Here is a 27,265-nt window from a genome sequence, read left to right on the forward strand (position 1 = left end):
GTATCAAGTTGAAGAAGACTAAATTTCGGTAGTATCATTTAATTCAAAATGTCTTATACTGCAGTACGGACTTGAACTCAGTAACATGGAGTCTTTGTCTACCGAAACACAGTATTCATGATCTGCTTAAATACATCGTTACCAGTTTCACAAATTTTGATCCAAAGATGTGTTAACAAACATTTTAGAAGGAAGTGTTCTTTCATAACAAGTCTCAGTGCTCAGTGAGCACGAAGAACTATAAAAGCAAGCGTCTTACGTCAGAAAATGGTTCAAATGGCTCTACGCACTATGGGACTTAACATTTGAGGTCACCAGTCCCCTAGACTTAAAATTACGTAAACCTAACTAACCTAAGGACATCACACACATCCGTGTCCGAGCCAGGATTCGAGCCTGCGACCGTAGCAGCCGCGTGGTTCCGGACTGAAGCGCCTAGAACCACTCGACCACAGCGACTGGCTCTTACATCAGCATACCAATGTCTATGCAATGCAAATAAGGAAAGAATGCACATTATTATCCCATACATAGCAGGCAAAGTCATCGTTTTGGACCTCTGAGACCACTTCCGAAATCTCGTGGAAGTTTCTCACAGATCTTAGTAGTGGTGGAACTATTCTCAAAACTTGACTTCTTTCTGACGAGAAAAGCTAGCAGGAAAGTTATAATTAGAAATTAATGGCAGATTATTTTCTGATTTCCGTTCGGCTCAAGGCAACGTGTTGCATAATGGATCGCAATTTTATTCTAGAACGTTGAACTAAACCGTTGAAGAGGGGAAAATTCGTCGCAATGCTATGTCTATTATTTACAAACACCTGATCCAGCCGACTGTGTAACGAAAGAACTAGGGAGACTGTTCGAAACATACTGTGGAAAGAGACATAAGATTTGTATTAATAAGTTGACTGATTTTGAAGACGTGATGAACAGTTTAGCCCGTGATCATACTGGTTTGCCAGGCTAAAAGTCTGACAACATATTCGATTAGACTACTGATTTTGCGTCACGAATGGTGTTGAACACTGGAGAAAGACAGCAAGCAGCAATACAGCAGATGGAGAAGATGACACTGGTTTGGAAATTAAAAGGCGACAGTTTAGTCAAACCCATTATATGCAAATAAGAGATTATATACTGATACGATCATATTTGAAACCCACAAAGGCAAGGAATGAAAACAAGAAAGTACTGTTTTGGCTCTTCAAGCTTTCAAAAATGTTCATATGTGGTGAACTCAAATGGTTCAAATGGCTCTGAGCACTTTGAGACTTAACTTCTGAGGTCACCAGTGCCCTAGAACTTAGAACTACTTAAACTTAACTAATGTAAGGATATCACACTCATCCATGCCCGAGGCAGGATTCGAACCTGCGACCGTAGCGATCTCGCGGTTACAGACTGTAGCGCCTAGAACCGCTCGGCCACTCCGGCCGGCTGTGTGTGAATTGCTATGGGACCAAGCTGCTGAGGTCAACAGACTACTTAAACTATGTTATGCTAAGGACGACACACCCATGCCCGAGGGAGGATTCGAACCTCCGGCGGGAGGGGCCGCGCAATCCGTGTCATGGTGCATCAAACCTTGCGGCCACTACGCGCGGCTCAAGCTTTCACGGTGGATATGTTGTAAATAGTCTTCACTGGTTTTCCGCCTGATTACGTTGTGCGATTTCCACAACATTTTCTCGGAGCAACAAGAAATTTCTGCATTGTTATTTGGGTCCATTTAGAATTCGAAATATAGGTGGTGCTAAGTTCCTACGCGACCAAGCTGCTCAGGTAATCGGTCCCTATGCTTACACACTACTTCATCTAACTTAAATGAACTTACGCTAAGGACTACACACACACCCATACCTTATTGAGGACTCGAACCTCCGACCGGGGAAGCCGCCCGAACCGTGGCAAGGCGCCCAAGACCGCGGAGCTACTCCGCGCTGCTCGAAAGATAGCACATCCAAATTCTTTCCAGTTCAAGAGGCTTAATAGCAAAAAAGTATTTTGTATTTCATCATGTGGAGAACACTTAAATGTACCACTGAATGAAAGAGAATAAGAACTGAGTGGGTAGTGTTGTAGGAATGACATTTTCATATTGTACGTTGATTAGGATATGACGGATGGTTGAGTGTCTCTCCTGGTGATGCAGTATCAGAAACTGGTTGAATATGCTACTTGAGGTTAGGTTAATGAACTGTACATTATTGTCCGTGAACTAGTGTGTAAATATTTTTGTGTACACAGAGATTCTCTTAGGAATGACAAATATGTAGCAGATAGAGTGATGGTCTACATAAAATCACATCTTTGTAGTGTCTCAAACGAATTTGCTTGTGATTTTTACTCACGTGTTTTATGATGTAGTGCCGCGAGTTCCGTTTCTGATTGATGCTGGCATATGTTCATTCTCTGCTTTCCGGAGCACCAGCAAGCGATACCATATCATTATCACGTCAGAGCCTGAGAGAGTGGTGGCTCACAGGAAACGTACTACAGCACTGCATGTGATACCAGCAATTTGCGCACCCTTCAACGAGTGCCGCTGCCAGGCTACCCTTGGACTAGGCTGTGTAGTTGTTTGCCTACTGCAAGCAATGTGGAAGTGAGTGGTTTGTTAACACGGCCACGTGATGTCGCGCGAGTATTCGCCTATATGTGACGACCTAATTGCCCGTCTTTTACAACGAAGAATACTCAAGAGTGTAGTGAGTCATTAAGATTTAGTAGTGCAAGGTAAAGTGTGTGTACACCTGAATATTCGAAATTCTGAGGTAGCCACGTACAAAAATGTACACTTGTAACGCCAGAAATGCATATCCTCCTATTTCCATCTATTGTACTATAATTTTTTTCCTTGTTTTGTTACCTCAAGATATGACATTTCTGTCTCTTTATATATTGTAATTGTTTTACTGTTTGTATATATATATATATATATGCATTTATGTCGATGTATAATTGGTTTGTTTTGTGAATATTATTTGTATTTATACGCTGGGTCTTGCCTAGGGAAAACTATGCTATCGAACGAATACATCGATAGGTCGTGTGGAGAACCAAAGTGTTTACGATCTTTGGGAGTGTTAACTGCCGCGTGGAGCGCGGGCAGGGCAGAGGGAGTCTGGCTGGAGTAGCGAGTGGAGCAGGTGTGTTGTGTGAAGCTCCCGCGAGTTGCCGCGCTTTCGGGGTTTGGCAGCATGTAATTGCGCTCGACTTGCGATGATAGTTTCTGACATGGTGTCGCGGACGGGAAGTATTAGCTGGTGCACATCAAGAACCCGTTTCGTCTGGCGACCGTGTCGAGAAGAAGGCGCGCCAACATCCAACTTGTGCAACAGCGACGGCCGTCAATGAGTGACTGTCGCCACCTCCTCGATCGACGGCTTCAAGCCTTCAATCAACCAACAGGGAAGACTGGAAGCACGTAAAGTTTTAGAACTCTATGGCACACTTCAGCTTTTCAAACTTTTAAAATTGTTGCATCACAGAATTACAGCAACTTAGCATGAACGTTTGTTGCTCATTGTCCCGATACTTGCATTACCAAGCAGGGTCCCTTCCTTTTCCGGAATGAACCAGAGTGTCGTTGAAATTCAAACGCCAGCGTCAATCTATTTCACTGCTTTAATTTCGAAGTTCAGTTAAGATATTCATGGCTGGCTACAATATTTAGATTACACAAGCACAAATTAAGAGTGCGAGTTTTGTTACCGTATTTTAGCTTACCTGTGACTGCAACTCAGCTTGGTACGTACTAAATTTTACTATTGTTAATTGTTCAGAATCATTTAATTCAAGTTCAAAGTTAAATCTCTTATTTCTAAATTGCGTAGATTCAAGTAGCTTTTGAAATGATTGTTGAGGTAGTCCAAGAGTAACCGTATTTTACTGAATTTCGATGTGCTTCAGAAAGAAAGCTCACTATTAACTTCAGTCACTAAATTAACTTTCGATTATCCGGTTTTATTAATTCTTTTGCTAAATTAAGTCAGAGTGTAGCGAAATTTATTACTTCTGACAAGCTTTCAGTTTTCACACTACACGTGTCAACCTTCAGTTGCCACGCTTCTAGTGCTAATTATATGTGTAATAACCTTTCTTTTTCAGTTACTATAGTAATTGTCCTTAGGACTGGCGACCGTAATTTTCCCCAAATCTCAAATATCTAATTACCGCTAGTTAATTGTTAACGTAACGGCCGCACATTTACTTTATTTATTCATTTTACCCCTTTTCAAAATTAATTTCCAGCAGTTTCATTTGCATTTTTCCTTTCATTTAGATGTAACCCTTTCCTCCCTCTTTACCGACAAATTAACTTCGGTAACGATTACTTTTCCCAAATTTCCATTAGGTACACGCGGTTTAATTTTTAACTGTCATTAAGGTCGATAAGTGAGGGGGAGGCTACACACTGATCAGCCGGGATATTAGGACCTTCGACCTGCTATCGATATAAACCCGTCCAGGCGATAGCAGCGTCACTTGTCGACGAATGACTGCTAGTCAGACATAACCGACGGTGCATGTAGTATCAGTGAGCGTGCTGTCCGTTTGTAGAATAGGGAAGGCGCCCTATCTGTCTGAGTCTGACCGAGGGCAGATTGTCATGGCCCGAAAGCTCGGCACGAGCATTTCGAAAATTGCACGACTTATCGAGTATTAGAGGAGTGCTGTGATGAGTCTCTTCAACACGTGGCGGAACCAAGGTGAAACCACATCCAGATGTCGTGTGGTTTGGCGGCCATCCCTCATTACAGATATCGAACGTCATAGCATGGGTAGAATGGTATCAGTACATGCGGTGAACTGTGGGGCAACTAATGTCGACTATAATTATGGGCAGAGTACATGTATGTTTGAACACACAGTGCACCAAAAACTCTTGACGACTGACCTCGGCAGCCGACAAACCATGCATGTGCCAATGTTAACACCACGACATAGGCAACTACGAGTACAGCTGAAATGGGCACATGGACATCGGCACTGGACGTTGGCGCAGTGGCAGAGCGTTGCATGGTCTGATGAATGCCAATACCTCCTTCATCACGCCAATGGGAGGGCGCGAATGCGTCATATTCCAGGGGAAACAGCTACCTGATATCTGTACTGCAGGACGTAGACAATTGGAACATTCACGTGGAGATTCATGGGTCCAATGACGGCACCGTGACGGCCGAGGAGTACCGCACACTGGTTGCAGACCACAGGCAACCCTTCATAGCGATCATATTCCCCGACGGCAGTGGCACGTCTCAGCAAGATAATGCCCCACGTCACAAGGCCAGGATCGTGATGGAGGGATTAGAGAAACACCGTAGCGAGTTCCATTTGGTGTGCTGGCCTCACAACTCCCCATATCTGATGGTGTACGTGCTAGGAAAATGCTTTTCTGGGACGTGGCATCAGAGCTCATCGCCCCTCTTTCCGGAATTAACGGTAATGAGGCGACCTGTGAGTGCAGACGTGGCGACAACTCCTCCAGTGTCGCACCAAGGCCTCATTGCTTCCATGCCACGACGCGTCGCCGCTGTTACTCGCGCCAAAGTTGGACATACCAGCTATTGGGTAGGTTGATCAGCGTATTGAAACTGTGTACCACAAATCTAGATCCGCCAATTCTACTTTATTTCTTCATTTGTGGTTCTCGAACTAACTTTTATGTGTTTAACTTGGAAATACTATACGCAGACCTTGTCTGTAGACAGTGGCTAGAGACAATCGATGAGAAACAGGATTATTGCATCTAACCGACGGTAAGTGATGTGCTTTATTCATATTAGTTATTTGTTTCACAATAAATCCATAAATGGCGGCTCAATCTGTAATTCAGATTCTCAGCAATGGCAGGTTGCTCAAGATGTATGCATGTAAAAGTGGTAAGTGCCTTAAACATGGCTCCTAGTAGCAGTAATGCATATGGTGTACGCGTTAGGACAATGCATTTCAGGGACGATTTGTACAAATCCGAGGACAACTATAACTCAGAAAAAGATCTTGAACATGTTCCCGAATGGGTACACTCTTCTAAAGGTTTTGCTAATAGCGCAAATGTGAATAATTCTGTCGATCAAACAGTCCACGGGTATATGGTGGGTCCATATTGTCCAACTGGCACAATATTTCGGCCACCAAAGAGTTCACCATCGTCATGTGTTTTGAAGAGCAGAATTCAAAAGGGAGCGCAGCCGAATTGTATCCCCTCCCACTGTAAGCTGTTCCCTTCGCAGCCCTTCTTGCCACACTGACACCGAATCTGACTTATCAGACATTCATTTGTAGAAGGCCAGGGCATATTAAATTCCGTGACTGTGTGGTATGACATATATTGGACAAATAGTGCGTACCATCTAAGATCGATGGCGAGAACTCCAGCGGCACCCTCGACTGGTGCACCCCAACAAATCGGTGGTCGCAGAGAAATGATTGTCAAAAATCACGCAATGGAACCCTGACCATACCAGGATCTTAACTCAGATTTCCCAGTTCCGGGACAGTGTTGCTAGAGATGCCATCGAAATTCGCACTAGGGATAATTTTTTCAATCGGGCATGTGGGTATAATATCAGCAAGGCTCGGGAACCAGCACTGAGTCTAATTAAGAAAATGTTCAGCAAGCATAGCTATCTGGGGACCAGGCGGACAGAGAAACTAACACAGGCGCCGACCCGAGCGTCTCCGCTACTGCCGACGCGAACCCTGGGAGAGGGTGGGATGGGGGGGGGGGGGGAGCGGGGGCGGTGGGAGGGAATACAAGTCGGCCACGAGTCTTAAGATCTCTGCTCGTCGACGCACTTGACAATGGCGACATGTCTCGTCGCAGAAATGTTGTGCCCGTTAAACACAATCTGGCAGTACACATGTGGACTGTTCAGTCCATAAATACGCCAGGAGAAACTGAAGAATTTCAATGTTAAGCTGTGTCTCTTACGTGAATTTACGTGACAGTGTGATGGCAGAAATGTTATATGCCATCCTCAATATTATAGGCCAGTTTTGAGGTTTTTATACGACACTGAAGAGCCAAAGAAACTAGTACACCTGCTCAGTATTTTGTTGGGCCCCTGCGAGCATATAGAAGGGCCGCAAAACGACGTGGCATAGACTCGACTGATGTCTGAAGTAGTACTGGAGGGAATTGACACTATTAATCCTGCAGGACTGTCCGTAAACCCGTAAGAGTGCGAAAAGGGTGAAGATCTCTTCTGAAGAGCACTTTGCAAGACATCCCAGATATGCTCAATAATGTTCAATTCTGCGAAATTTGGTGGCCAGTGGAAGTGTTTAAACTCAGCAGAGCGTTCCTGAAGGCACTTTGTAGCAATTCTGGACGTTTGGGATGTCCCATTGTCCTCCCGGAAGTGCCAAAGTCCGTCGGAATGAACAATGGACATGAATGGATGCAGGTGATCAGACAGGATGCTCCCATATCTCTCCAACTGCACCGCTCCACAGCAGTACAGAGCCACCACCAGTTTGAACAGTCCCCTATCTACATGCAGAGTCCATGGATTCATGAGGTTGTCTCCATATCCGTACACGACCATCCGCTCGATATAATTTGAAACTCGACTCATCCGACCAGTCAACATCTTTCCAGTCATCAACAGTCGATTGTTGGTGTTTACGGGCCCAGGCAGGCGTAAAGACATGTGTCGTGGAGGCATCGAGAGTACACGATTGGGCCTTCGGCTCCGAAGGCCCATATCGATGATGTTTCGTTGAATGGTTCTCACGCTGATACTTGTTAATGGTGCAGCATTGGAATCTGCGGCAATATGCGGAAGGGTTGCACTTCTGTCACGTCGAACGATTCTCTTCATCGTCGTTGCTCCCGTTTTTGCAGGGTCGTTTTCCGGTCGCAGCGACGTTGCAGATTGTATTATTTACCGGACTCCTGATATTCACGGTACACTCGCGAAACAGTCGTACTGGAAAATCCCCACTACGTCGGTACCTCGAAGATGCTGTGTCCCAACGCTCCTGCGCCGAGTATAACACCACGTTCAAACTCTCTCAAGTCTTGATAACCTGCCGCTGTAGCATCAGTAACCGATCTAACAACTACGCCGGACACTTGTTGACTTCTGTAGGCGTTGCCGACCTCGGGGCCGAGTTCTGCCTGTTTACATATCTCTGTACTTTCTTTGACGCTTCAGTGTACTTCATTTCAGAACTTACTGATGCAAATCCAAATATCATAAACTGAGACAGCTAGCATTTTTGAGAGGTTTCATAGTAATGATCGTTAACACGTCCAGCAAGTAAACAACCGTAAGCCAATGGTAACTCATGTTAACCCTGAAGTCCCTCTGGCTACAATTGTGTACACTAATGTTTGCTGTGTATTACCTGCAACAGAAATATTCTTCTTATAGGGAAATTTCATGTACGCATTTGTGAATATTCAATCTTTTCAGCATGCACATGTGTTGCTATCTGTTGAGCATAACTATAAAAGTATCAACAAGAGAATGTAGCAGTACACAGTAGTTTTCAGCCTCTAGAATAAACAGAAGTGATTGGTTAGTTGTATTCCATTGTATAACTGGCTATTATTATTGTTATTTTCATGATAATTATTGAATGTTTAGCTTATTTATTACAACAGTGAATGTTTAAAAATTAATTATTTTAGTCCACAGCAAGAAGAAGTGTACAAAATTTGTTTTGAAAACTGGTACTTATACGTATAAAAATCTTGTATCTAAAACCATTAAAATATCACCCAAGACTTCTTAAGTAATAGACTTCTTAAGTAATAGAACCCAGTACGTTGTCCTCGATGGTGAGTGTTCATCGGAGGTGAGAGTATCATCTGAAGTGCCCCAGGAAGTGTGGTAGGTCCGCTGTTGTTTTCTTTCTACATAAATGATGTTTTGGATAGGGTGGATAGCAATGTGCGACTGTTTGCTGATGATGATGTGATGTACGGGAAGGCATCGTCGTTGAGTGACTGTAGGAGGATACAAGATGACTTGGACAGGATTTGCGATTGGTGTAAGGAATGGCAGCTAACTCTAAATATAGATAAATGTAAATTAATGCAGATGAATAGGAAAAAGAATCCCGTAATGTTTGAATACTCCATTGGTAGTGTAGCGCTTGACACAGTCACGTCGATTAAATATTTGGGCGTAACATTGCAGAGCGATATGAAGTGGGACGAGCATGTAATGGCAGTTGTTGGGAAGGCGGATAGTCGTCTTCGTTTCATTGGTAGAATTTTGGGAAGATGTGGTTCATCTGTAAAGGAGACCGCTTATAAAACACTAATACGACCTATTCTTGAGTACTGCTCGAGCGTTTGGGATCCCTATCAGGTCGGAATGAGGGAGGGCATAAAAGCAATTCAGAGGCGGGCTGCTAGATTTGTTACTGGTAGGTGGGATCATCACGCGAGTGTTACGGAAATGCTTCAGGAACTCGGGTGGGAGTCTCTAGACGAAAGGAGACGTTCTTTTCGTGAATCGCTACTGAGGAAATTTAGAGAACCAGCATTTGAAGCTGACTGCAGTACAATTTTACTGCCGCCAACTTATATTTCGCGGAAAGACCACAAAGATAAGATAAGAGAGATTAGGGCTCGTACAGAGGCATATAGGCAGTCATTTTTCCGTCGTTCTGTTTGGGAGTGGAACAGGGAGAGAAGATGCTAGTTGTGGTACGAGGTACCCTCCGCCACGCACCGTATGGTGGATTTCGGAATATGTATGTAGATGTAGAGAACATTGGTCCATGTGATGTAACAACGCTCTACTCATTCTGAAGAAGATATGTTTAGTAATATCTAAACCTAGGTCAAGGGCTAATAAATCTTTATTTGGAACTGGTTGGCTGATTTTTTCAACATCTGCAAGTTTATGCAGTTGCTGATTCCAGCCATCTTTAAGATTTTGAAATCTGTCATTGAGTTTATTTTTATTGGAGACCAGAGCATCGCATATGTTCATAGTCGCTTGCAGAATGGCTACGCAGACCTGGCTCTGAACAAAAGCACAGTGAGTCATTGAGCAAGGTGTCTGTCATCAGTTCAACAAAGTCGAGCAAACCTGCGCGATCTCCTGCGTGCCGGCCTGCCACACACACTTGTCACGATAGCAGCGATGGAAGATGCAGACACTCCCACTCGAAATGACCGACGGATCACAACCAAACACCTCGCTGCGGGGCGTGTCACACCACCGACTACACGCAGCAGTAGATGGTGCCGACACACTCGTCCACCAGTTGGGGCACTCAAGGGTGTGTTCCAGCTGGGTTCGTCGCCACCTAGCAAAAGACCATACAGAGCAACTAAGGACGATCTATGTGGAATTGCTTGCACATTGCAAGTTTGATAGTGATATTTTTTTGTCGAACATCTCCACAGGTGATGAAATACAGGTTCATCACTTCGAACCGGAAACAAAGCGGCAATCCGTTGAGTGGCGCCACATACCCTTCCTCTGAAGAAGAAGTTCAAAGCCACACCCTCAGCTGGTAAAGTCATGGCGACGGTCTTTCGGGACTCTAAAGGAGTTGTTATGCTTGACGCCCTCCCTCTTAGCGCAACGGTTAACTCTGAATTGTATTGTGCTGCTTTCAGAAAATTGAAGAAATGGCTTCAACGTGTTCGTCGTCACAAAAATGCAAAGGTATTTCTCCTTCTTCATGACAACACAAGGCCTCACACAAGTCTGCGCATCTGAGAGGAGTTCTCAAAACTTCATTGGACTGTTCTTCCTTGTCTACACTACAGCTCGAATCTCGCACCTTCCGACTTTTATCTGTTTGGACCAATGAAGGGTGTATTCTGTGGGAAGCAATACGGCTGACGGAGATGTTACTGATGCAGCAAAACGTTAACTCCGACGTCGTACAATCGAGTGATACCATGCAGGCGTACTGGCCCTCACAGTAACGTGGCGCAAGGCCGGCAAATTCAAAGAGATTATATTGAAAAATAGTGTTTTGTGGCCAACAGAGTGGTGAATAATATGGTGTGTTGGAATCCTGAATGAAACCAACCTGCTTTCAGAAGAAAATGTGTTGCATTATTTACTGAACGCCCGTCGTACATCGTCGTCAGGACTGCCACTGGTCATTGCCTATCCTACGTTACACAGTGCGGAAGTGTTCGACCACCACGTTCTGTGATGGGGCAACACATTGTGTTTTACCACTGTCCTTCAAGCATCTTCCATCGATAGTCATATCACTAATTTGGAAACCGTCGCTCGTTCCCAGGTGTCGGGCCGTAACAATCAGCCATTTGCGAAAGTCGCTTATGTAACTGTGTTTCTCAATTTTGGGCCACAGTAATTACATTTTCGACCCTGCTTTCTCCGGTTGTATACTTCTCTGTAGCACTACGCGGCCACTACGCCGCAATGAAACATTCAGTCTTGCGTTTGGGAATGGTCATAATATTTGTGGTGATCAATTTTATTTCATGTTACGATATAGTCTGTATTCTATATTCTCTTATCTTCTATTAAACGAAGGGTTGCCATTTCTGTAAACTCTCGTCGTCAGTTTTGTAAAGACCTCGTCGCTACCGCTGTGGAGGCGCGAGTTGCCACTGTTGTTACGGTAGGCCGAGTTTGTGAGTTCGTGAAACGGCTTCTGGCGCAGTACACCATTAAGACAATTCCTCCATGCCACAATTACACAGCTATGCCCCAGGGTCAGGTAACAGGATAGGAGAACGAAGGTTCCACTACCTACAACATTCCAACACATTAGTAACGAAGTCACACAAATGAGTTAAAAGGTTTACTTATCTTTGTGATTAGTTGAATAATGAAGCTGCAACACTAATAGTAATATAACACAAAAAGGCCCTCAATAGCTAAGTGCAAATAATTGTAGGTAAACTTCACAAAACATAGCAAAAGCAATTTAGAACTACTGTCTGTTCACTTCGAAGAGTTCACTAAACGATGTTCCCTGTCTAAGTCAGTCCTGGACGATGATCTATATCCAAGTGGGCGAGATCTGGTCTTCTATATTCTGAGTACACTTCTGTCTGTTGTCACCCGGTCATTGATAGATTGTACTCGGTTATGGCACTGGCACCAGCACTCTACTTTGCGCCTGTGGTGCTTTTTCTCTTGCTGTGCCTTGTTCGGACGACACAGCAGCTATGATAACTCACTTGATTTGTATTCGGTGAGGCGAAAGTTTAAATCCCCGTCCATCCATCCAGATATAGATTTTCTGTAATTTCCCTAAATCGCTTAAGACAATTACCGGGATGATTCCTTTGATAGAGCGCAACTGAATTGGATGCTGTATCCTTTTCCTTATCGAATATCTGCCCGTTACCACGATGCTAAAATCTTTTCCTCTTGCCTTTCTTTCCCTTCTGCTACCATCAAGTATTTAGCTGCCATACAGCAAAATACTTATACTACTTTCAGCGCCTCGTTCTGTACTTTAATTACCCAGCATCATCTAATTTAATTCGACGACACTCAGTTACCCTCGTTACATACATCATCATCATCATCATCATCAGCCAGCTGGGTCACTTGGCGATGTCGTCTCTTTGAGTAGGAGTGCAACACAGCATTCCTGCGTGTTCTTCCATTTCTATTGATTTGTCTCATTATGAGAAAATGTTTCTTCCATTTCCGTCGGTCTTGAGCTTGCCGTTCCTAATTCATACCGGCTGTCTTTCGTAAGTCTCTGCGCCATCTGTCAGGCTGTCTTATCCTTTGTGTTTTTTGGTCAGCCTACTACCATTTCAAGGTATCCATTCTTTTCATTACGTCACTGACATTTGTTATTTGTCTGATGGGAACTACTTTCTTTTTGTTTTTCCTTTTGTAGCTCAACATCGGTCTTTCCATTTCCCTCTGGACTACTATTAGTTTTCTGACAGTGAGTTGATAAATGTCCATGTCTCGCAGCCATAAGTTATTACTGGCAGCATACAGTGGTCGAAAACTATTTTATACAGCTCCTCTGACATCTTAGACTTCAAAGCTGAGGAGTAACTTCCATACGCTTGCCAGGATAATTTAATACGTAGAAATATTTTTGGTTACAGATCTCCCTTCATGTTTAGCAGTTGACCGAGGTAGACAGACGATTCTGTGACCGTTTGTAGTAGCGTACTTCCAGAAGGTGTATTTCACACCATGGGATTGGTTTTTTTACCGTTCAGTTTTATACCAACTTCAGAAAAGATTAACGCAAGATCACTAACCAGTATCTGAAGTTCTTCTATACTATTTGCAAGTAGAACAGTATCATCAGCGAACCTCGGGTTATTTAAGGGGGAATGTAATGGATTTTGGTGTGAAAAATCGATTTTTTCAAAAATATTATTTTCTTGATCTACACAGTTTAATCTATGTTGCGCTTGAATTTTATCGTGATAGCAGCTTTAGAAATACCTCTAAATTGGTAAATTGATTAACTCTTCACTGGCGGCCGCACCCACCTTTTCTTAATTTTGGGAAACTTCTTGCTTCAGCGGAATTTTTCTCAGTGTGAAGGCTATTATCTTTCGACATATTTGGCTGACATCTATATCTCTGGTTGACATCTATATTTTTGTCTGACATTTTTCTTGCATATGGTTTATTTACGTTTTGACAATACTGACACATAGTAGTAGGAAGGTGAAAAAGGCAGGCTTTCTCTGAAAGAACTTCATTTTCTTCAGTTATTTTATGGGAGAGCTGTCAGGAAAACCACACATAATTTAGAGGCAATGAGGCGTGCTGTGTGGGCAATTTTTTTCCACAAACTATCCACTGACCAAACACCAGTGCACAATCTGTGTCCGAAAGACGATTGGTGTAAGTTAAACAACAGAAATGAGACGAAGTCACATAAACTTTCATTATCATAACCTGTTATGAATCCAATTAAGTCCACATTCAGCTTTCTTGCAAACCATGATTTATTGAGGAAGTGTCTTGACGCAAAGACACGAAATGCAAATGAAAGTCTCAATAATTTAATTTCGATTATATACTCAAAAAGGATATTCTATGGACTTGAAGTACTCGAAATAGGTGTCTATGATGCAGTTTTATATTACAATAACGGAAATAATGGCAGATTTGAAGTGCTGGAGGGAGTTGGTATAGATGGGAAATTGGAAATTTATGGTAAGATCTTTTGGGACCAAAGTCACTAAGCTTATACACTACTTAATCTAACATAAACTAACATACGCTAAGTACAACAAACATACACCCATGCCCGAGGGAGGGCTCGAACCTCGGACGGTGGGAGCCGCGCGGACCGTGACAACGTGCCCGAGACCGCGCGGTTACCATGCGCGGCGGTTGAGATCCTAATGTGTTTACAAGAAAAGCATTTTACAGCATCGACGAGAGCAGGGCCAAGAAAGCCAACAGATCGGTGTCTTACCTGCAAATACAGGTCAGACAGATTCGAGGAGGAAAGAAGAGAAACCTGCAGGACGAGGAGTATCAGTATGGAGGATTTTAAAATTGAGCTAAGCTTATTACATGTAAAAGTATGAGAAGAAAATCTCTGAACCTCATTATCTCTGTTTTACATTTTTTACTTTATTATCAAAAATTATATTCGCTAATGCAATGAAATTTTCATGAAATGTTCGCAACGTGTTGCTGTCTCCCTGGAATAAAAAATACGAGATGCTGCAGTCACATTCTGATTTTTAGATAACTGTATGCAGAAAAAAAAGTTAATTTTGGATGTGCAGAAAAATGGTTCAAATGACTCTGAGCACTATGGGACTTAACTTCTGTGGTCATCAGTCCCCTAGAACTTAGAACTACTTAAACTTAACTAACCTAAGGACATCACACACATCCATGCCCGAGGCAGGATTCGAACCTGCGACCGTAGCAGTCGCGCGGTTCCGGACTGAGCGCCTGAACCGCTAGACCACCGCGGCCGGCTAGGATGTGCAGAATTAAAAACTCTGTTAATGATACAATTTGTGCCATCAGTTAATGACTGTAGTTTAGTGGTCTTATAACCTTCTCAGGACACTACAACAAAATTTTCAGATTAATTGCATGATTAGAATTTGAGTTATGGCTTTTTACAAAAAATACAATAAAAAAATAAAAAATTCAAGTTTCTGGTAAAATATTAATCCTGCATGTTTTATTATATTTTTCCATTAAAACACAGCTCTTTTGCTTTACACATGCAAAATTTTAGATTTGTACATTGATAAATATGGCTGTAATGATTTTTTAAAATAAATGTTTACATTTACCGTTATGTCCACCCCATAATCTATTTTCTAGAATTTGGATTCAGTTTGTTTCCAATCCAATTTAGACATTCATTTGCCGAGGACTGTTGAAAATACTTTCACAGATATAGAGCAACCTTGTTTCATACCCTATTCGAGGGTAAATTCATTGGTTTCTTCAACTACATTCACGCCGCCACTGGTGGCCTAGCGGTTCTAGGCGCTTCAGTCTGGAATGGCGCGACCGCTACGGTCGCAGGTTCGAATCCTGCCTCGGGCATGGGTGTGTGTGATGTCCTTAGGTTAGTTAGGTTTTAGTAGTTCTAAGTTCTAGGGGACTGATGACCTGAGATGTTAAGTCCCATAGTGCTCAGAGCCAACTACATTCACAACCGCTGTGGAGATTTTGTATATGTTGTATAAGACTTCAGTATAGGCCTGTTCTTTTACTTGTTCTGTGAGAGCCACGAAAACAGCTCGGTGACTGATCCAATAGAATGCCTTTTCCAAAATCTACGAAGGCAGCGAAAAGATGTAGTTGGTAATAGATGTTGTTCTAATTATTTCAAGTAGAATGAGGATCAACTGTACTAAACCCTGTACGGAACACAGCTTGCTCAATGTACTGGGCCAGGTCCTCATAAAGTACGAAATACACACATACTCCTCAATTGATGATGACGCACTTTTTAAAGATAAGCATAATCAGAGAGGAGTCGCCAAACGCACGTAGTGGGTGGCTGCGGTATAGCTGACGCCGGAAGCCATCAACCTGATGAGCATCGATTGTAATAGTTACACAACGCGGCATGCTGGTACTACCAATTAACTTTGCGCAAAAAAATAAATAAATAAAAGAAACTGTAAGTGAACAATCAGACAATTTAAGTATCACCACCTGAAAACATCACCTTCCCGAAAACTTGATTACTTTCGATTCACACTTAGGTTTATTGCAAAAAGTCCCGCAGTTCAGTATATTCAATACGTACATTACCTTAAAATAACAAGTCAGTAACACCGAATTAAAAATAATCTAGAAAATCACATTGGATCATCTTCTTACCAAAGCAGTATTGCTCTTTAACGTTTTTGATTCAGATTGATGCAATATTTCAGGTTGAAAAATTATTAGCAACAAACAAAAGACTTTGTGAAAGCAGTTATAGACTATTTTCACAGCACAGAGTACTGACGTCAAGCACACATAAGAAAGACAATTTAATGTCTCTCAAGCGTATTAAAGGTAAACAAAGGGCGATTTATTTCTCGTGCAAGTTAAGAGGCCTGCCAATTGAAATGTCATAAAGAACTAATACAATACGAGGCCTATTTTCTCCTGAAATACTCTGCCAGTTTGTCTTGACCGACAAGGAAAACGGAACATTACGATTAAAAAAGGCACCGCAATAGACGCCATCTGCATTTGTTTTAAGTAACAGAATACAGTTTAATGGCCTATGAAGCATCTAGAATAGTCTTACGACTCTAACAATAAAAGACAAACTATATTGAAGACAATACTATTTAAAAATGTGAGATAACCCTAACACACTTCCTATTCCATTTAAATGAAAAAGTAGGAGGAAAAAAATATGCTTCCGATTCAAGAGCTGTAATCATCGAGACCCAGAATGTGGTTTCAAGTAGCTTTATCCACAATTTACGCTTATGCTATTTAAACAATAGTTAATTTATTGTTCAGTGCTTTAGATCGCTATATACATTCACGCAACAGAAAGCGCGACGAATTTCGGAAGATCGTACACCACTCTCATGCAAAGCGTTGACACCAATTCTATAACATTGAACTGTGTGAATAAAAGCCAACCCACATATTCTATAAAATATTAGACAGTCTTCGCCTTACTTATTGTTGGTTATTGAGAGTTTTAAAAAACTAATGGATTGGTTTTAAGTGATCTCTTGTAATGTACGCGAATACTTGTGTGATTTTAGCCGATGACTGGAGGATGATCTTCCAAAATTCAAACGTTTCTTGATGTGGACAGCATTAGTTAACATTGTGTTTGAAGCTGACTGAAACAACTTTCGAAACTGCTAACAGCCACGACTTCGTACGCAGCAAAATGTATGGAAATAAAGTTGTCGATAGGCTTAGATGTGACATGTTATTGTGGGCTGGCTATTAAATGATTCTGCAGAATACTCTTTCAACGATTAAAGCCGAAACATGTATAGAATAATAAAATTTGTGTCAATAACGACGATATGACTCCAGCGCTGAATCATTAAGATACGTTTTTCCAGTAATATAAATGACGCTAACTAATTGCGTAGAGGTTAAATACCGATTCAGATAGGGCACATGTCGGTTGTTGCTCACACGAGAAGAAATATAAAGCTGCGAACAGTGTTTTTTCATAGCGAGACTATACAAATACTGATTGGGCCTGTCTGAGATTTTGTACGGAAATGCATGGAGCTCCGCACGAAAATCTCCGGTTAAAAAGAGGAGTACACGAGGTAACGCCTAACCTGCATTAAACAATTTCGGAGAATATTCCAACAAAAGTAAGAAAGAAACTGAGAAAGCTGCAGAATACATGATAATAGTTACTGTTAAGGTATTTGTGCAATCTACGTTAAAGCCAACAGTTGTTTAAGTTCATTAATTTCTTACATGTCAATTATTTGAAGATGCTGATGAACTGGAACTAGTACATCTAGAGACACAATTTTCTTTTGTGACTTAACTTTAGTTTATGATAAAAGGAGACTTGCAAATATATAAGTTCAGAATGTTGATAACTCTGGAAATATCTTCAATTTTTTTGTCTTACTACATTCTCTTGTCACTCCGTGAGTTATTTTCTCTCCCCCTACCCTTTATCCGTACGGCTGTATGGATGTGTGTAATTATGTAAATTATTGTTTTGGAGAATAATTATAAAAACGATCAGTTAGACATATCGTATTGTGGTTATTTACTTCCTAGTGTTGGGTATTTTAACAGTTGATGCTTTAGAAGCATTTCTCTCATTTTCTCTCATGAATTTCTCTCATGACAAGAATTAACCGGCCTGGACTTAATTTGTTTACCTGCCATAGCGGCTCTCTTATTGAGATGAGTAATAATTGCAGTAACTATATAGAATCCGCTTTTGGTTATTTTTAAATAACGAAGTGCGATGCGACAGTGTGAATAAGACTGGCGCACAAAAAATATTCAAAATTCGCGGTCTCAAAATAATTAAGCAAGCCAGCTACTTCTAAAACACAATATTTCGTATTCTTCATTTAAAACTTGATGAGTGTAGTCAATGTGACATTTATCCTACATACGACAGCAGAGAAATTTGATGAAAGGTGGATACTTCACTGCTATTTGCTGCTCATACTCTATCACTAACAATAAACAACACATACACAGTAGTTCTTCATACTTGTTGTAACATAAAAGGGGATGCATTAATAATTTATCTTGTATTTATAATACGAGAGACAATACAGCTACTCAAAGGATCAGTATAGTAGAGAGCAAAAAAGACTCGATTTTTTAGTTATAAAAACTGGTGCTAGAGTGTGTAATGTAAAGGTAAACTGCCTAGTTCAAAACACACGTATAGCAAGTAGCTTAAGATAAAATGTGGAACAAAACCGAAAAACGGCAGAAAAAATATTAAGCGTTGCAGCAAGTGTAGTGTACAGTATAAACGCCTATACTTGCTAAAGTTCATTACTTGTTTAAATTGAGATGATTAAAGGTACTGCAAAAAATTAGCCACGTACCGTGAGGTATAAGAGACAGACATGGTAAAATCGGACTGCTTGCGACTGTTAAAGATCCAGATTAACAACCAAAATGACGCTTAGTTATCCAGTGACGAACAGTATTCGTGCTATTTGTGACATAAACGGCAAGTAAGTAGATTTTTGCGATGAGACAAATTTTTGAGAGGTCAAGTATTCAAGATCTGTATTATAAGCTCTTTATGAAACATATTCATACATAAAATAATAAAAAGGAAGTAGTCATAGGACAAAGGAGTAAGAAGATAATATGTTTCGCCAAGAAAGTTATTTTTAGAGCGCACTACATAAAACTAGACAATAGAACTGGATAAGTAGGAGACAGAAATATTACTTGTTACAAATATGTACAATATACAGTTCAAATTAACATAACAAACTGAAAAATTTTGTTGCTTAACATTCACTTCGCTGGGGATCCTTTAGTAAATTTCATCCCAAATTGAGAAGAAATATAATTAATTACATTTGTTAACGGCTATTTGATTTCTATACTTAATGAATAAAGATCATGTTTACTATAAATATCAGTTAACAATAGTGGCGTTGTTTGTTACAAGAAGCAAGAACACAAATATTGAGGGTAGTCTCTTTTATGAGAAAGACATTATACAGGATGAAACTAATTTAAACCGACATCCTCTAGGAGGTTGCACGGGACATCAAAACAAATAATTTTCTCTGATGTTATAATTTCCTGTGAGTATTTTTTAATCCGATGGAGGAATGTACTGACTCGTTTGTCGCCGTAACTGTTCCGCTGTACCTGTAGAAGGCAGACTTAGCTCTTCAAAAACGGTTCAAATGGCTCTGAGCACTATGGGACTTAACATCTGAGGTCATCAGTCCCCTAGAACTTAGAACTGCTTAAACCTAACTAACCTAAGGACATCACAAACATCCATGCCCGAGGCAGGATTCGAACCTGCGACCGTATCGGTCGCGCGGTTCCAGACTGAAGCGCCTAGAACCGCTCGACCACACTGGCCGGCTTCGCTCTTCAGTTGCAATAGCAGTTTCTCATTCACATTTAGTTGTACGTCTTGACCCAGCATAGTACTTGTTTACTAATGGAGAGATAAACACGGCGTGAGTACACTGATATGGTTGGTGCTTCTTACACAGCGAAACAGAACAGACAAGCAGCGACTCGGGTTTATCAACAACAATATCCCAATCGTCGTACCATCATTCCACGTTTACTGCTACCCGTCAGTGTTTGCGAGAGACCGGGCCATTTAGTAGATTACGTGGTCAGGGACGAACGCTCACAGTATGTACTTTTGCAATTTGAGGAAGCTGACTGCAGCATACGGAGCAAGATCCTTCTGTCGGCACTCGCGCCAACTGCTTGTAACATGGGAACCAATTAGACGAGCGTAAGAAACGTCCTTCATGAACAATTATTACACTTATTTCACGTACAGCTTGTGCACGATCTGGAACCTTAAAGATTACCCAATCAGAGCACAGTTTACGTAGTGGTACCGTGAACAGTGTCAGATGCATCCTTTCATTCCATCCTCTATGCTGTTGATAGAAGAAGCAACGTTAGGGCGTGATGAGATCTTCAACATTTATAATTCACATGACTGGTGTGAGTGTGATCCACATGTCATATTTACTCGCGCTCATTAGGTGCGATTCTACCTGAGACTGTATGAGAAGCAGTTGTTGGCTACATCTCCTACCAAGGCCATTAAATGGCACGCATTATTACGGCATCCACGCCAGAGTTTTGGGAGAATTGTGGGATGACGTGCCACTTGCTACAAGATAGCGCGTGAGGCTCTAGCATGACGAGGCGCCGGCACATCTCAGAGGTTCCCCAGTGCCTCGATTCTTGAACCGACAGATTCAATAAAACTTGATTGGCAGAGGTGGCCCTTTAACATGGCCTACTCGATCCCCTGATTTATCCCCTCTGGGCTCCTGAGGTCTACTCTATATGACGAGAGATGCTCAACCTTCTTTACAAAATCCATGTTGAGTCAGAAGAGGATCTGGTTGCCCGGATATTAGCAGCATCAGGAGAAATTAAGGACACTGCTGAAGACTTTGACAGTGATAGTTGGAATATGACCCGCCAGTGTAACCTTTGTTCACAAGTCAATGGCCGAATTTTTCAATCTCTGCTGAAATTGAAGTAATTGTGTAGTTTTTAATGTTGTTGTCTATTGGTAATTAACATACAACAATTGTGTTTTTGTCTGTTGTAAGTAAGATATGATATCCTCTTAGAACGGCGCCTCACAGAAAAACATCTTACAAAAATTTTTCCAATATCCTATGCAAGGTAATTCAGTTTTTTTCGAGAGAAAACTTCCTCCACCGGTTTAAAAATGCTTACACGAAAACATGACGCTGGGAAAAACATTTTTGTTTATATCCTGTGCACCCTCCCAGAGTTTGTGAGTTCAAATAATTTTCACAAGCTAGAAAAACATAACGAAAGACGCCAGAGCATTGTATGCATGAAAGAAAAAGTTAAAGTTGTGATTCCAAGAGACTCTATTCAATGAAAAAACTGAAAAATATGTACGTGTAATCAGATAAAAGGGACAATAATAGAGAAAGAGTTTTAATTATGAAGATAACAGTGGTTTCATATCTCAGCTAGTTTCGATTAAGGTACAATCATTTTTATTCGTTCACTGTCAGATGTCGTAAGAAAGTACAGGTTGATGTGCGGCATGTGTCACTATATTATAGCATATCAAACACACATACCGATTTTCTGTAGGCGGTGCCCCACAGCTTCTATATAGTTAAGGGACTTCATGATCACCATGAGAATCTGATAGTGTAATAAAGCTGATAGTTCAATAAAAACGTTGTACCAATTTAGAGCACAGTGTGCACCATCGGGACATGATAACAGCCAAGGCTTACGGGGAGTGGATGATTTTCTGCGTGATTGGAAAAAGTAGTCATAATATTTTTTATTCAAACAGCAGTTTCTCTGTTCATCATAGCGTTTATTGAACATAAATGAAGAACCTGAACACAAACCCCACCGCAAAAATTTCGGAGTTTTCAGAGATATTTTCTGCGTATTTTTGTAGAAGGGATGCGTGTTCTCGTTACATGTGGCTTGTCATAAATTAATGCGTAATTATGGTTTATTCAGTTTATTATCCCAATTATCATTGTTTTTGTGAAAATACATACGCATAGGGGAATTTTGTAACATGCAATCGCCAAAACGTACAACACAAAACAAAGAGTAATGAAGCAATCCCCAGAGGCGAAAGAATTGTGATATGGTTGACGTCGTTGCTGGAGGAGCTTAACATTTACTGAGTCCGTACACGAGGTGCATATTGACCGACTCTTCGTTAGCAAACCTGTCCATACCACCGTGTATCACCTTTAACACATCCAGAACAAAAAAAAAAACCGAGACAGAAGCGAGCGATACTGAATAGAAAGTTCAGGGGTATAGGGAAGAGCGCATTATTGTTGTCGACAGTAAGTACCATGAGTGATTGTACAATTTTGTTTCCAAAAGAGACATATAGCGCTAAAACCTACATTTGCAGTGCTGTGCAGAAATTTTCAGTACAATTGCAGACACAGATATAAATGAGGTTATGAAATGGAACGAAATTGAGTTACTCTGTAACGACATACGGGAGATCACGGTTCACATTACCTCAAAATTCTCAGAAAATATCCTAGTACAGCCTTCAAACTGTAGTCGTTTTCCGCATGTATCGCATGCGGATCCTGGTTTGGGACAATATCCCATAGTGAATATCTGAATTGATTACAAATTAATAGAAAACAGTAGGTAGTGATAATAAACCACTTGTGCAAGTGGAGCTGTTTTTTTTCTTTTTGTGGTGGTATGGTGGAAAATGGTAAATGTCAACAAAACCTTCGTATATTATTATGTATTACCCGATAAAGCGGACCGTGGATATGGCCGTAGGGGATGGTAGCTTGGTCACGTAATTACGTACAACGATAATCGAGTTCAAAGTATTGCGCATTGTTACATCGCAATGGGAGAGTGGGAAACGATCACTGAAAATGGCGTCACTGGCGGAGGCGATGGCTTGCTGTTAACGTTATTCGATTTGCTGACTATAAGAAAAAGAAAAAAATTACAGTGCGTGCGATGGAGAAAGTGACTGATTGTGCAGACAAAATGTTACACTTGAGTAGGTCTATGGGTTGCAAGTTACAGAAATAGGAACACGATGCTGAACGAACAATCACACTGTAAATATCCAAAATACGATATCAATACATGTGCTGTTGTGCAACAATTTCTGCAATTTTATGAACAGCACAAGGAAATGAAAATTTTGTGAAGATTTCACAGTTTTTGTTGCAGAGTCAAATTATATAAGGCTAGCAAGGAAAATCTGAGGAAAATTGTTTCGTCCATTGGATTCGATTCTAGAAGATGCCAGAGTAAATGGGTTCTCATCTGCGAGCGAGACGTCATAGTTTTAGGAAAGGTATACTACACTGGAGTCGGTCGGAAAAAGAAGGCAAGATGAAAGTGGCCACTGTTTCCTTCAGACGGAACGTGAAATGATACGCTTAATACGAATTAAATCGGGCGATGTTGAGGGCATTAGATTAGATAATGAGACACTAAGAGCAGTAGATGAGTTTCCCTATTTGGGCAGCAAAATAAGTGATGATGTGCTAACTTGAGAGAATATAAAATGCACACTGGCAACAGCATGAGAAACGTTTCTGGAATTTGTTAATGTTGAACTTAAAATGTGTTAGGAAGTCTTTTGTGAAGGTATTGGGTGAAATCTATCCTGATATGGATGTTAAATGTGGCCAATAAAATGCTCGTACATAAAGAGACTCTAAGATTTAAAATGTGATTCTACATATCAATGCTGAAGATTATAAGGGTAGGTCGAATAACTAAGGAAGAGGTAGTTAGTCGATTTCCTGGAGAAGAGCTGGTTGACACTAGGTGATTAACCATAAAACACTAAAGGAGTGAAAATGTTTCATTCCTACAAAACCACAGAAATGGTACTACTCGATAGTTATTCAAAGGAAGTCGTAATTTCTAGATTACACATTAGTTAATTACAATTATTAGATCTCCAATGGCATATTATATACCAAATTAAGTAGAAAATGTCCTATTTGACGCTCTGCTCCAGTCCTAAATTTTGCGAGGGATAGTAATCTGGGGTTAAGACACATCCTTAGCCTACTAGGAACTATCAGTGCGGTGATAGAGGGAATTTTCGAGGATAAAAGCTATAGAGGGAGACCAGAGCTTGAACATCGTCGATGGGTTCAAGTGGAGGTAGGTTGCAATAATTACGCAAAGATGAAGAGGCTTGCATGGAGTAGGCTAAGGTTGAGAGCTAAAGACCACGACAGCAAGAACAACAATGCTGTGAATAAATATTGTCGAAGTGGTAGTACTTAAGGACTATTGTCAAAAGAGAGCGTCAGTCAACCTTCATTTATTCATTTGTTCTGGTATGCAGGGAACAGGCATACAGACGTGTATCGGGTGACATCTCCACAACTATAAGAGTTGCAGCAGACCACGACATTACTGCATTTGGCCTCCCGTGTCTGTTATCGGAAAGATTCAGTGACGTCACAGTAAACAAGTCCAGTGCTGACAGACGAAAACGCATCGCGTTGTAAATGATTTGACGAGGACTGTTCATATACTGTCAAGTGGTTCACCGCGTTCTCATGAAACATCACCGCAAAACTCACGGCAAGCCGACCGAAGTGCATTCACCACCAGGTGCAATAATATTATGGTCGACTAGTGTGTACGCTGACGGTAATTCTCTATCTCTTTGCTAATTTGTAAACACGACAGTGTGGTCACATTGACTAGAATTTCAGTTCGTTTTCCTGGATAATACCGAAATATTTTTCTTTAGTTTCATCTGTCAAGATACAAAGAAGACACCCAACAGGAGTTGTGGTTGATGGTGGAAAAATGTGTAGGTAAATAAGACAATTCCGTCCTTCACATTGACTTCGTTGTGATAAGAGTCACTTGTTTTTACATTGTCAACTGGCAGCAGCCATATACCACTTGTATGTGCCTCCTCATGTTATTTGCATTGTGCGTTACCAAATCCCCGTATTTTACAATGTTGGCCAACGTGATAGTGTATACACCATTATGCCTGCCGTGTTCATTTGCAATTGCTCGCGTAGTAAACAAGAACGAGAACAACGTTCGCATTCTTGTACCAATCGAATAACACTACTACCATAACGCATACGTTAGTAAATACACAAAGAAAACTTGAGCAATATATCGTAGGTTTTACGTTTAGCTATGTATGACAGTGTGGTGGTAGTGTTATTCAACAGGTTAACGAGAGTCAAATCGTATTGTCGTTCGAGTTTACTACGCCAGTTATTAAGTATGAATGTGGCGCACGATGTATTCGCTAAAAGAAGTGAGTTTATACCATTTAAGTATATCAGAAGAAAGGTACTTTGAAACATCGCTGAAATTAGCTGAAGATAAGTAATGACTGTATACATAACTGGACCAAGGGGGATAATGGGGTTACAGTGTAGTATTGGGCCACCACTGAAATCTTGGTTGTGTTGACAGGTTGATCTGAATTGTAGCCCAAGGTCTAGGTCAGTCTGGAAAATGATAATTTGTAGATGATTTGGGGAATCCGACGAATGTGAATGCCACATAATGGTTGTGGTAACAGATTGACCTGTGCCGTAGTCTAATGTTAACGTTCGTGCCATATTTACTGCACTTTGACATACGACCCCACCTTTCGTTGTCAAAACTAAAACTGGAAAGTAGATTCAGAAAAAGTTTGTTAGATTATGGACAAGTCTCCAGCGAGCCTCTGATGCATATTATTAACATACATCGTGCGTAAACTAGGGAAAAAAGGCTCCGATACGTATGTTTTGTCGATAGTGGAATACTGTGTTTTGGTAAATTTTGTTGCTCTGACACGAAAAAACGTAGGAACTATTCTCTGCCATTCACCGAACAGTGGTTTGCAGAAGACGGAGTACTCGGGTGAATGGAAGGGAAGACAATGACGGATGTGTGCGACGTACCTGCCGGTTTGCGTGAGTGGTCTGCGAGTGCTGGGGGCGGCCTATTCGACGGCGGCAGGTGGCGAGTGGCGGTTGGTGCGTGGCGGGTTGCCGGTGGCAGGCGCTGTCGAGGGCCGCGGACTGCGAGTCGCGACGCACGGCCGACTGCGAGCACGTGAGGCGCGGCGAGGCTGCCGCCACGGCCACGGCACAGCACGGAGCGCGCGCCTGCGCACGCCGCCTCCAGGTCGATAGGCTTCATTTGACGAGGGCGGGCTGGCTAGGGAGGGCTCTGCCCAAGAGGCGTCGAGCGCCTCGCGCACCACGGCCCGTTTCTTTCGCTCTCCGCTTTTGTTTTTGCTGGCGCCGTCTTTTATCGCGGGAACCTACCGGCGCGTGGATGGCCTGAATGTGGGACAGACTGGTCAGATGCTGGAGGATTTATACGCGGCCGCTTGGCTCGTCCTTTCTGTTTCGTTTGTATTAGTGCCTTATATTAGGTTGATTCACAATAATTACAGCGATACGCGAATGCATGCTTTCTTGGCGAATTTCACGTCGAAATCTTCTCGGGTTATCAGCCGACTCAGGCTGTCGAGTTTTCGCTATGTTTCGACTTGGTTTTTTATTCGTCATCTTCAGGCGAAATGTTGGGTTCATAATTTGTTCCTTCCTTTATAGCCGCAGTACCACACACACCACAGGCGAGAGCCAAACGCTTCGGACATCTTCCGGGGCTATGCGACTGACCCAATCACTGGGCTCCCGGCAGAGAAGTCTGGGGTCGAGCAACTAGAAAGGAAGAATCTGGAGATGAACTCGCCCGAAGATCATGAGTGCGAATCTCGTCGAAACGTTGAGGCAAAATATCGCAATTTCGCTGTTAACCTGAGTAGACTTCATCATAGACAGATGATTATTAAATGCCACAGAGTTCATCACTAGAAGACAGCAAAATTTGAAATTTAAGTTTGTGAAAACTGTGTCACCCAGAAATAAGTAATCCTTAGGACAACAATTTACGAGAAGTCTATAGTTATAGCCGCAGGCCCAGCATCACCCTATCTCCCATTTTAAAGTCAGATTTCTTTTGACTTCTTTCATACGTTCTTCACCTGTTCTCATCATGAGATAATCTTTTCATTTTAACTTAATTACCACACTAGGAGGGCAAAATAGGAGTTGCTCATAAAGTATGTCATGTCCCTTAAGATGGGTAACCCCACTTAACATCGTCTGGTACGA

General features: G+C 41.7%; 1 protein-coding gene across 1 annotated transcript in view; it reads right to left on the bottom strand.

The window, feature by feature from the left end:
- The window catches only part of LOC126094678 (ankyrin repeat and death domain-containing protein 1A-like), a 787,090-nt gene extending 760,913 nt beyond the window's left edge, over nt 1–26,177 (bottom strand). The window contains exon 1 of the mRNA XM_049909192.1: nt 26,042–26,177. The gene's annotated coding sequence lies outside the window, so the exon portion shown is untranslated. The remainder of the gene's footprint in view (nt 1–26,041) is intronic.
- Between the last annotated feature and the right edge of the window lie 1,088 nt (nt 26,178–27,265).

Source organism: Schistocerca cancellata, chromosome 8 (genome assembly GCF_023864275.1).
Source record: "Schistocerca cancellata isolate TAMUIC-IGC-003103 chromosome 8, iqSchCanc2.1, whole genome shotgun sequence".
In the NCBI taxonomy this organism is placed as follows: Eukaryota; Metazoa; Arthropoda; class Insecta; order Orthoptera; family Acrididae; genus Schistocerca; species Schistocerca cancellata.